Source organism: Panthera pardus, unplaced genomic scaffold, assembly GCF_024362965.1.
Source record: "Panthera pardus isolate Hobbes unplaced genomic scaffold, ASM2436296v1 HiC_scaffold_6, whole genome shotgun sequence".
Lineage (NCBI taxonomy): Eukaryota > Metazoa > Chordata > Mammalia > Carnivora > Felidae > Panthera > Panthera pardus.
Window position 1 is genome coordinate 3,999,248 of NW_026526991.1, and position 10,492 is coordinate 4,009,739.

At 54.5% G+C, this 10,492-nt stretch overlaps 1 long non-coding RNA gene across 4 annotated transcripts; it reads right to left on the minus strand.

Annotated features, from left to right (window-relative positions):
- Window positions 1–1,436: 1,436 nt before the first annotated feature.
- Window positions 1,437–6,282, minus strand: LOC109265660 (uncharacterized). Of its 4 annotated transcripts, none has more exons than XR_008419560.1 (4): window positions 6,061–6,282; window positions 5,285–5,409; window positions 4,359–4,439; window positions 1,437–1,822 (listed from the first exon to the last, which is right to left on the minus strand). It is a non-coding gene; the product is annotated as an uncharacterized LOC109265660 (long non-coding RNA). The 4 variants fall into 4 exon arrangements; XR_008419559.1 differs by lacking the exon at window positions 4,359–4,439 and having other exon boundaries at window positions 1,437–1,592; window positions 1,671–1,822; window positions 5,216–5,409; XR_002079288.2 differs by lacking the exon at window positions 4,359–4,439.
- Window positions 6,283–10,492: the final 4,210 nt, after the last annotated feature.

Genomic DNA, 10,492 nt, shown 5'->3' on the forward strand with positions numbered 1-10,492 from the left:
AGGGGGGAACAAGTAGAGGGAGCCTCAACAGAGCCAGTGGAGCAGGGGTGAAGTGGACGGGCGCAGGCACCCAGCCCTGGCTGCGATCTGGGCTCTGCGCCCTTGGGCAAGACCCTTGCCATCTTTGTTTTGGCCTTTAAAATAGGAATGATAACTGTCCCCCCTGCATAGATTGCTATGAAGATCAAATGAGTTAATCTAGGTAAAGTGCCCCAAATAAAATGATGGCAGGTGCTCAAAAATGTGACCTAAACCCATTAGTATTGCGTCCAAAGAAGGCAGCATCCTCCAGCCCTGGAGGACCGCCAAACAAGGGGAGAGAAGAATGTATAAGGGCCAAGCGTCAGGTACCCGCGGATCGGATCAAGAGGAGAGCTTTATTCCCTTCAGGCAATGGGTGCCCGTGGAAAGTTCTGTGCAGAGCAATGAGGAATATTCCATTCAGTCCTCACTTATCCTCCACCTGTGCTCGGCTGGACACATCCCCTCCCGTGCCGTGCCCGACAGTCCCGCCTGGCAACCCGCCTGCTGGGCTCAGGGGCACATCTCACAATAACAGCTTATGCTGGGCAATCGCTTACAACGCAGTCCTCACAGCAGCCCCGGGTGTGAGGCTGGTCCTATTACTATGATGCAGACAGAAGCTGCCAGAGCCAGGGTATAAAGTCCAGAATCTACACTGGCTTCCCTTGCCTCCAAGACTGACCCCAGAACCCTACAAAGTGGCCGGGCATCAGAGGGGTGTCTGATTCTCCCATCGGGTGGGGTGGGGTCCTTGGGTCAGTTCAAAGGAGCAGAGACAACAAGGTGATGTGATTTGTCCAGGGCCCCACAGCCTGTCCACGTTGGAGCTGGGACTCCACTCCAGATCTGTTAGACTCCAAATCCCCGCGCTGGAGGCTTGGTGGGCACGGCACACGGAACCCTGAGCTTCCTTTAATCTGGGCCTGCATAGGGGGTGAGTTCCCTCAGTCTGGAGCTCTTTCTGAGGTCTGAGATCCTTTTTGGAGGGACAGAGAAAGACAGTAGATTCCCCTACTCCCGGGTTGCCTGGACTGGTGTCACAGGCCCCTTTACTGTCTGTCCTTTCAGAGAGGTTTTCATCCCCCAAACCACCCTGTCGCACTGGTCCTGGCCCTGCCCTGCCCTGCCCTGCCCTGCCTGCCCTGCCCTGCCCTGCCCTGCCCTGCCCTGCGAAGGGGAGACTGAAAGCAGGCTGAACTGCATCCCCTTCACACTTTCCCGGCCAGAAAAACCAGCAGAGGGAAATACAATGTTTGCAGACCAGGTCAGGTCCACGGTCACTCTATAAAAATGGAATCCTGAAAAAAACATAAACCAGCAATTTACCTGATGAATTTTATTGGCCTCAAAACAAACAAACAAACAAACACCCCCCAAACGACCCCATCTGAATAACGAAGGGAGATAAACCATTCCCAGTTCCTCTTTTATTAGTGAAGAAGGACACACAAAAACTCAGCCAAAAGGGAATGTTCACAGGCAGCTTCAGGTCTGATTTATTAGCCGCTTTCATTTCATACACGCCAGCGTCTTTATTAAAATCGGATGATGTCCAAAAGGTCTGTTTGCTTAAAAAAAAAAAAAAAAATTGTATCGAATACGGGACAGGGCTTAGTTTTATTTTTTGTTTCTTAAACAAAGCTCACATTCTCCTGACTTCACGCCTGTTACCGCAGCCAGAGGGAAACTGATTTCAGAATCCATCTGATATGTCGGATTTCTTTGTGGCATCCACTTCATCGCTCAGCAGCCAGCCATGATGTCATAAGCCCATCAGATTTCCGGTAGGGGGGAAACGCTGGGGAATTGGAAAGAATGGATGTTTCTTACCCATCAGGGAAGGGGGGTGGGGTGCGGGGAAGGGGCTGGGTGTGTTTGGGAGGTGAGGGACGGGAGGCAGGCTCCGTGTTTGTGATATTAAATGTCAGGCAGAAACCTGAAAAATCCAGCCACCCAGATGTTTTCTAAATATCCAGATGTCTGGCACTGAGCAGAGCATGCTCCCCCCTCCCCCCCCCCCCCCCCCCCCCCCCCCGCTCCTGTCCCCAGAGGCACTCGACATTTCAGCATTGACCTCAAGTCTGCTGCTAGGAGCTGTACATCCTCAAGGCTGCCCACCCTCGGGTTTGGAATTTTCTTCTAAATCTTTACACATGGATGACAGGAGTAACTAGGTCCAGATTTTTAAAAGCTGTTGAAGCAGTGATTTGAAAAGTTCAGTCCCTGGAATTAGCTTCCACAGAACACACTCTATACGCCAAAAAGGAGGAAAGAAATCCCCTCGCCAACACTCACACAAACATATGTGACTCTTAAGCCATAGGACTTAAAAAGCCCAAACAAAAACCAGTGAGTCTGAGAATCAAGGACTCAAGACTGACACTGAGAAGCGATGTGCCCTCCCCCAGGAGCACGCTTCCCCCGAATCAGAAAACCACCAAACAGCTTTGTTCTTCCTGACAAAGCCCCTCGCTTCCAAGGAACAGACAGTGCCAACAAAAGCACAGGGTAGAACTAATTTACGCTGAGACTCGGGGCTTCAAGGAGTCATAAAGTACACACATGGAACCGGCTTTGCCTGGGAAGCCGCCTCCCTACAACTGGTAGTGGGGACCCCCTGGCCTAGGGGAGTCCCGAAGGCCGCAGAGCGCCCCTCCAGGCTTCCAGGCACACACGCCCACGGAGGCCACCACGGAGGCCTGTGACATCACGGCTAATTGCTTCTGAAAATGAGCCAAGAACTGCAGGCCCCCGGGGCCCAAACCCTGCGGGGGCTTCGCGGGGAGCCAGGAGGAGAGGCAGCTGGGGAGGGGAGCAATCTCCAATTAGAAGTGCGTGCTTGGATAATGTAAAAGGGGGGTGGCCAAGGGGAGGGTGTCTAGCAGAGGGCCGGAGGAGGTGAGCAGGGGGCTCAGGGATGGAGGTGGGGAGGCTCTACGGCCTCATCTTCCAGAACAACCCCTGTGCTTTTCCGATGGGGAAATTGAGGGCCAGGAGTGGCTGAGTGGCCCATCCAAGGTCACCGGGCTAATTAGCGGCACAGCCTGTACTGGGGAACAGAAAACAGGCCTGGCATTGCACAGCTCTTCCCTGAACGTTATCTAATTTAATCCTCACAACACCCTGTGAGGGAAGGATTATCATTAACCTCAGTTACCAGAGGAGCCAATGGAGGCGCAGAGAGGTTAAGTAATTTGCCCAAGGTCACACAGCTTGTCATTAGCAGAACTTGGCCTGAACCTCTGCGTTTCACCAACTCCAAATCCAGTGGCCTTTCTGCTGGGTGGGGTGTGGGGAGGGGGGTGGGCAGTGAAGGTTTAACCGGGAGCAGTGAATCTGATTTAAATACATATTTAAAATGCTGGTGATCCCCGTAGAACACAAGGACGTAAATCATTGCAAATTAATTTTTTAAAGCAATTCCAGTCAGGAGGGCTGGCTGGCTGGCTGGCTGGGGAGGCCGCTTTTATTCTGTCCCTGCCAGAGCCTAAATAAAGCATGTAGACACTCTCCCTAGCCGTGCATGGAGGCAGTTCAATCCCCTGAAGTGGAGAGGGGGGGAAGCTAAAAGCTTTGTTGGGCATCTGTGAGAGCATAATCTGCCACAGGAAAGGTGCCAGGCGCACAGGTCTGAGAGAGCCAGGGGAGGGAGAAATTCACTGCGTGTAGAAACTACGAAAAATAAAGAGTCGGTCCCTCTAAGCCCGAGTCCTATTTTCCAGGCAGGAGTTTAAATGAACTGCAGGTAACCTGGACGGCTAATTGTGGCCCAGAGGCCAGACCCTGGGTCAGACAGGTGCTGCCCCGGGTCCTGTCCACTCCAGATTGGGGGAGGGGCAGAGGACGGCGGGCAGTTGCTGTGGCCCTGTCCCGTGGCCATCCCGGGGACCCTGCTGGCCACCACCTTCTCCAGAGTAGCATTTAAAGGAAACCAAGCCTCCGAGAGCTGGGACAGAAGAATGACTAGGTTGGTCCTGCCTGGTCTGAACAGGACAGGCACCTGTCCTCAGGCCTCCCCTTCTGCAGGTTCCTTCCCTTCCAGTGGAACAGCCTCGGAGCTTCCGTGGGCCAACTGTACCAGGCCTCTCCCTGCTCTCTTCCTTACCAGGCCTGCTGGTTTCTTTTACTTTGTTTCTGTGAACTGCAAATGGGGTGTGGAGCCCAGGATTCGGTCCAGGGAAGGGGAAAGAAAAGTTTCTGCCATCTGGATACCTGACCTGGCTGAGATTTTTTTTTTTTCTTGTGCTTTTCTGGGGAAATTCTACCCATCCTTTATTCATTCTGTCTACCATCTGCCCCCAAAGAGGTTCAGGTCCTGCCTTTGTGACACTTACATTTGATGGAGGGAAACAAACATTAACCCAATAATGACATAAAAATGTCCGTGGAGGGAGTGGTCCCCACGTTATGACAGCCTGTCAACAGGGGAAGGGTCAGCTCAGTGAGGTCAGGGAAGGCTTCCAGGAGGAGGTGACTGGGACCCAAAGTTTGAGGAGGCATTAATCCCTCTGATTCACTGTCACCTCTCCAGTGAACCGTTCCTTCATGCCCACCCAAGGTTGCCTCCCATTCCTATGCCTCATTCTCTTCTGGACTGTCGTTCATCATCTGTGTCCCTGCGCTGGTCTGGAAGCCCCAGACTGGGTCTGCCTTGCTCACCACTGAGTTGCCTATGCCTGGGATGTTTGATGATTACTTGTTGATCAATCAATAGACAAACAAACAACACGTGCAAAGGACCCGCAGTGGAGGGATCACAGAGACTGGGAGGGTGTAGGAGTAAGGGGGGGTGGGCAAAAGTCCCAGGGAGTGGTGGGAGAGGGGACTGAGCCACCCCAAGAGCCTCCCTGGGTGTACAGGTATCTCTTCCCTCCTCTGGGCTCCCTTCTGCCTTGCCTTTGTGGCAGAAACTGGGTTGGGGTGTCCTCCTTCCCCTACAGGGGAGTGTCACATAGGTACTCTGCCCCACTTGATCCGCCCCGGGCACAGCACCCCTGGGGACCAGGTAGGTGGGGGAATGGCATCACCTGCCCAGTACCCTTCCTTCCCATCCTTGCCTTCCCTCCTCCGTTCTTCCCTCCACTGGTGCTGAGGGGCCGCCCAGAGCCACAGAGAGGCAGTGGGAGGCAGATGCGGCAGTCCCAGTCCTCCTACACCCCACCCCCAAGTCCCAACTGCCCCCCTCCACTACCACGCCTTTCTCCTCGCCGAGGCAGAAGTGGAAGGAGGGAAGGAGCTGGGCTCCGGGCTCGGACCAGACCGGGTTTGAGTCCCCTCAGCGTGTGTCGTGTCGGTAAGCTGGCCTCTGCCCCTCAGATTCCTCCCGGGTGAAATGGAGAGACCCCAGGCTCCGGCGGGCACAGCGCGGGCGCTTCGAGAACCTGTCTGAAAGGCTCCAAGTCAATCTCCTCTCGTTTCCCTCCAGCGCACAGTTCAGTTAGTCCCCGCCCCCCACCGCCCCCTCCCCCCCCCCCGCCGCGGCGGCTGAGGCTGGGGAGTGGGGGTCCCCCGCGGGGCCGGCGGCGGGGAGCAGCGGGGACCCGCCAGCAGCGCGCCCCAGCCCCAGCTCCCAGCCTCTGGCGCACGCCCAGCGCACTCCAGCAAACTTTCCGCGGCGGCCCCCCGCGCGCGTCTACACCTGCACGCGGCCCGGCGGCGCCTCCTGCCCCCGGGGGGCTGGAGGCTGCCCGGGGCACATTCCGCGTCTCCACGGTCTCACCGCCGCGACTTGCGCTGACTGCCCACCTCAGCCGTGACTACGTCGGGATTTCGGAGGCGCCCCAGCCGCACCGCCTGCGGCGGTCTACACCGCCACGGCAGCCCCCGGGTCACCGAGGACTCCTCGGCTCAGGGGCCGCGTCCACGCCGCCTCGGAGATGCCTCAGCGCCCGGGCCGCGTCTACACCACTCAAGGCTCACGAGGCTCAGAGCGCGCCCTCGGGCGCAGACCCCGCGGCAGCCGCTCAGTGAGCGCGGTGGTGCCGCGATTCCTCCCGGTGTCCCCAAGTCCCGCGAAGCCGGCCGGAGGCTTCTTACCTTGCCCGCGCGCTCACGCTCCTGTCCTGGCCGTGCGGTCCCTTCCATACATTTTGCAATATTGTCGACAGCGAAAGAAAATATTGTAAATCCTCCCCCGGTCACGTGGCTGTCCCCCAATCTCCCCGCTTTCGTCTCTTTTCGGCCTTTGGGACAATGCTCGGCCCCAGCGGCCGGCCGCTGGCCAGGGGGCTCCAGGCAGGCGCGGCTGGCCGCGGCGGGGCGGGGCCTGGGCGGGGCCTGGGCGGGGAGGGGAGGGGCCGGGGCGGGGCGGGGCGGGGCGTGCGGGCTCCAGCCGCCCTCCCGCGGGAAGCCCGGGCCCTGCTCCAAGCACTCCTGTTCCAGCTCTGATTGGTCGGCCTGCCGGCGGTGCTGAGGCCTGATTGGCAGAGATGAAGAAGGGGCTCAGGCAGTGGGTGGGGGCTGCGGGTTTCATTCTTTGCCTTTTCTTTCCTGCGGCCGCCGCTGCTCTTTTGAGCCCTCCTGAGATCCGCAGCCTTTTCATCGCTGCTTCCGTGCACCCCATCTAACACTTAACCACCCGAGTATAGCTGCATTTCTTTGCCCTTTTCTACCAAATAGGTAGCACCTTGAGGTCGGGACACTGGGTTTGTGGTGCTCACCACTGTGTCCCCAGGATACAGGATGTGCTCAAACGCATGTGTTGATTGAATTAACGGAAAAGGTGCGTACAGGTTTTTAGAGCTGTCTGTAAGGTTGGTAACATCTTTAGAAGATAGTATTCTTCTTCTTCAAGAATGGGGAGACTGACGTGCAGAGAAATGCTGTTACCTGGGAGTGATGGCTGAGCTGATACTAGGACACGCTTACATCACTGGACCTCAGATCTCTACACAGCGATGCTCTGTGGAGTGTCAGGGCCTCAGTTCCCCATCTGTCCAAGGATTGGAGTGATTAAACGGTGGTTTGGAAGATTATTTCAGTGCACGTGCTGTACGCAGCACTGTGGTTGGCAGCATGAATGAGATATCCCTAGCCTCCATGTTAAATTCTGGGTCCTCTCCCTTGCTGGGACCCCCTCCTCCCCAAATCACAGGGAAAGTTAAAAGCATTGTGTTCCAACCAGGCTACTATGCCCAGCACTGAGGGTCTGGGAGCATGTGGGAGGATTTTTCCGGGGGGAGCCACAGGGAAGCTGACTTGAGCAGACGTGCTATTCTGGGGGTAAAGCGAGTCCTTGTAAACCCCACCCTGTCCCAGGCTGGTCCTTTTTTTTTTTTTTTTTTTTTAATTTTTTTAACGTTTATTTGTTATTGAAAGACAGAGAGAGTCAGAGTGTGAGCAGGGGAGGGGGCAGAGGGAGAGGGAGACACAGAATCTGAAGCAGGCTCCAGGCTCTGAGATGTCAGCACAGAGCCCCGGCGCGGGGCTTGAACTCACAAACCGCGGGATCATGACCTGAGCCAAAGTCAGAGGCTTAACTGAGCCACCCAGGTGCCCCTAGGCTGGTCCTTTTGATTGAAGGGTGGTATCTGAGATGGGATTGGGGAAAAGGCTTCCTCTGACAAAAGCGGGTGTAGGAGCTGTTCCTGGAGTTGGGTGACAGCATTAATTGGCCAGAAAAATGCTACCCTAAGATCCTGGATGTTCAGATTCAGGCAGAGGAGCTGGCTTGGTGACACAGGGAGTTTCCTTGTGTCTCTGTCTTCACATGGCCATCTTATTAGGGCACCAGTCATTTGTTGTAGGTCCTACCCTAATCCAGTATGATCTCACCTTAACTTCATTACATCTGCAAAGACCCTATTTCCAAATCAGGTTACATTCACAGGTTAGGATTTCAACATATGTTTTGGGGGGACACAATTCAGCCTGCAACAAGGCTCAGTGAAGAAAGAACATTCTGGCCAGAGGGGAACGGCAACAGCAGATTACCCTCCTAGTGCCCACTGCTTTCTGGGGTCCTATCTCCAGCCTCTCTCAGTTCCTGATACCTGGCAACTGCTTAAATGGAGCCAGGAGCAAGCTGATCTTCTGGATATCAAGTCTTTTCAGCCTCTTCTTCAAGCAGACTCTCCGCAGCCTGCCTGTCCCTCCTCTTTCTGCCTGCCTGGTCCCCACCCCCACCCACATCCCACATGCGAGATGGACAAGGACAATAAAAGCTGTTTCACAAGCAGGTGGTGATTAATCGCCAAGTTAATTAAAGAGGCAGTAATTGCGCTCAGATTTCAGAGGAAGGAGCAATGTCTTGGGCAGGGATGGGTGGTCAGCCTCGGTCTCCCTGAAAAGGTGGGGCTGGAAGACAGAAAGGATTTGAAAAGACGGAAGAAAAAGCAAGTCACATTTTTACAAAGTGGGTCCTCCAACCATAGATGTAATGTTTTATTTGACAGAGCCGGGTGGCAGGCTTAGACATTTAAGCTCGTCCCCGTGCTTTCCCATGTCTTTGAAATATTTCATTAGCAATAACAACAACAACATATCACAGGGGGAGGTTAAGTTTGGGATGTATAAACAGCCTCGGATACCAGTGTGGCCACTTCACCCAATGGAGAGGGCCTTAAGATTATGTGTAAATCAAATCCCGTTTGCCCACCGAACATCTTAACGTCGACAATGCTCGATCTTCATTTCTGATTGATTTTCCCCGGCAGAGGCGCAGAATTCTTGGCTTTAAGTGTCAGGCTCTCTCTGTCAAGTAGTTAATGACCTATAAAGCACTTAAAATGTACTGGAGGAGATGCTATTTGGAGGCACCCCGTGGTGTACCCTCTTCTATTGTCGGTAATCACCCCTCATTTATTTGCTCTTATTGGCTTAGGATTTGCTATCAGTTTGCCTAAAGTGAAGCCCACGGGGAAAGGTCCAATTCCATATGGGCCCGGATGGGTGCTGGGGTTGGTGCCCTGAGGCAGCAGCGACAGATGAGGGAAAGGGCCTTTTCTTAAGAGTCCTTGACCGTGGGTGCACTTGTCACCTCCTGGCACATCTTCCCTAACTGCCTCATTCCTCCCACAGCTCCAGCCACCAGAGCCTTCCCGGTTTCTCCTCACCATGGGTCTGCTGCCTCAACCTGTCTCCTGAGTCCTGATCCATTCTTGGCTGCCTTCAGGACGCCTCCTCTTGGTTGCCACCGGGATTTCTCCCCAAGTTGGTGCTCCACTCTGGTACTTCTGGTTGTGTTTACTGAACCAGCCTCTGTCCACTGGATGGGGCATGGACATCTGAGACCAGCAGATCACCAGGTCTTGTCGGCCTCTCCCTTCCAAAGTGGCTCTGGAGTCTGGTCCCCTGCCCTAGCCCACACCTCCTCGGCCTCAGTCCCAGTTCCAAACTTTTGCCGATCTCAGCAGCCTCCAAATGAAACAGGCCGGCCTCCCCAGAGCCATTCGCTCAAGTTGCCTCCTAAAGAACAGTGTAGGGGGTTTTGCTCTCCTGCTCCCCGACTTCTGGGTGCCCCTCAGGCCTCAGTCTGGTACCCAAGGCCCTTCACAACCTGGGACTGGTGTCATCTCCCCAGCCTCCCTCAAACACCGCACACGTCCTTCCACCTTCAGGCCTTAGCTCATGATATTCTCTGTGTGGAATGCCTTCTAAAGTCCCCTCTTTCAGGAAGCCTTCCTTGGTTAGCTCAAGCTTGGTCTACTCTCCTTGAGGCTCCCACAGCCTTCCCACAATGTGTTTTCCTTGGGTTTCTGTGTCTTCCTGTCTTTCAGGAACACTTTATTGACTGTCACTCATTCAGGGGCATTTCTTGAGTGTCCGCTGAGAGGACAGTCAGTAGCACCAGTAAGAATCAGCCAGGTCCAAGTTCAAACCTGGCTTTGCCTCTTGCCTGCTGAGTGACCTTGGGCACCTGCTGCCCCTCTCTGAGTCTCACTTTTCTCCTCTGCCATGCCCCAGACCTGCCTACCCTTGGGCAACTGAAGGATGATGCCAGCCTGGCAATGTCAATGCCAGGAGTGAGGGAAGAGGTCAAGGTTGGGGTTAGCACAGCGGCTGTGGCAGCGGCGACCTCCAGGGTCAGAGCTGTGAGACGCAACCACAAGGAGCACAGGGTGAGCCACCTGACCAGGGGGCCTGGAAGACTGAATAGACCTTTCCAGTAGGGAAAGTGTACTAATTTTCTTTTTTTTTTTATTAAATTTTTTAAATTAAATTTTTATTTAAAAAAATTTTTTTTAATGTTTATTCATTTTTGAAAGACAGAGAGAGACAGAGCACAAGCAGGGGTGGGGCAGAGAGAAAGAGGGACACAGAATCCGAAGCAGGCTCCAGGGTCTGAGCTGTCAACACAGAGCCCAACGCGGGGCTCAAACTCACAGACTGTGAGATCATGACCTGAGCCAAAGTTGGACGCTCAACCGACTGAGCCACCCAGGCACCCCTTAATGTTTATTAAAATTTTTTTTAAATGTTTATTTATTTTTAACAGACAGAGAGAGAGACAGAGTGTGAGTGGGGGAGG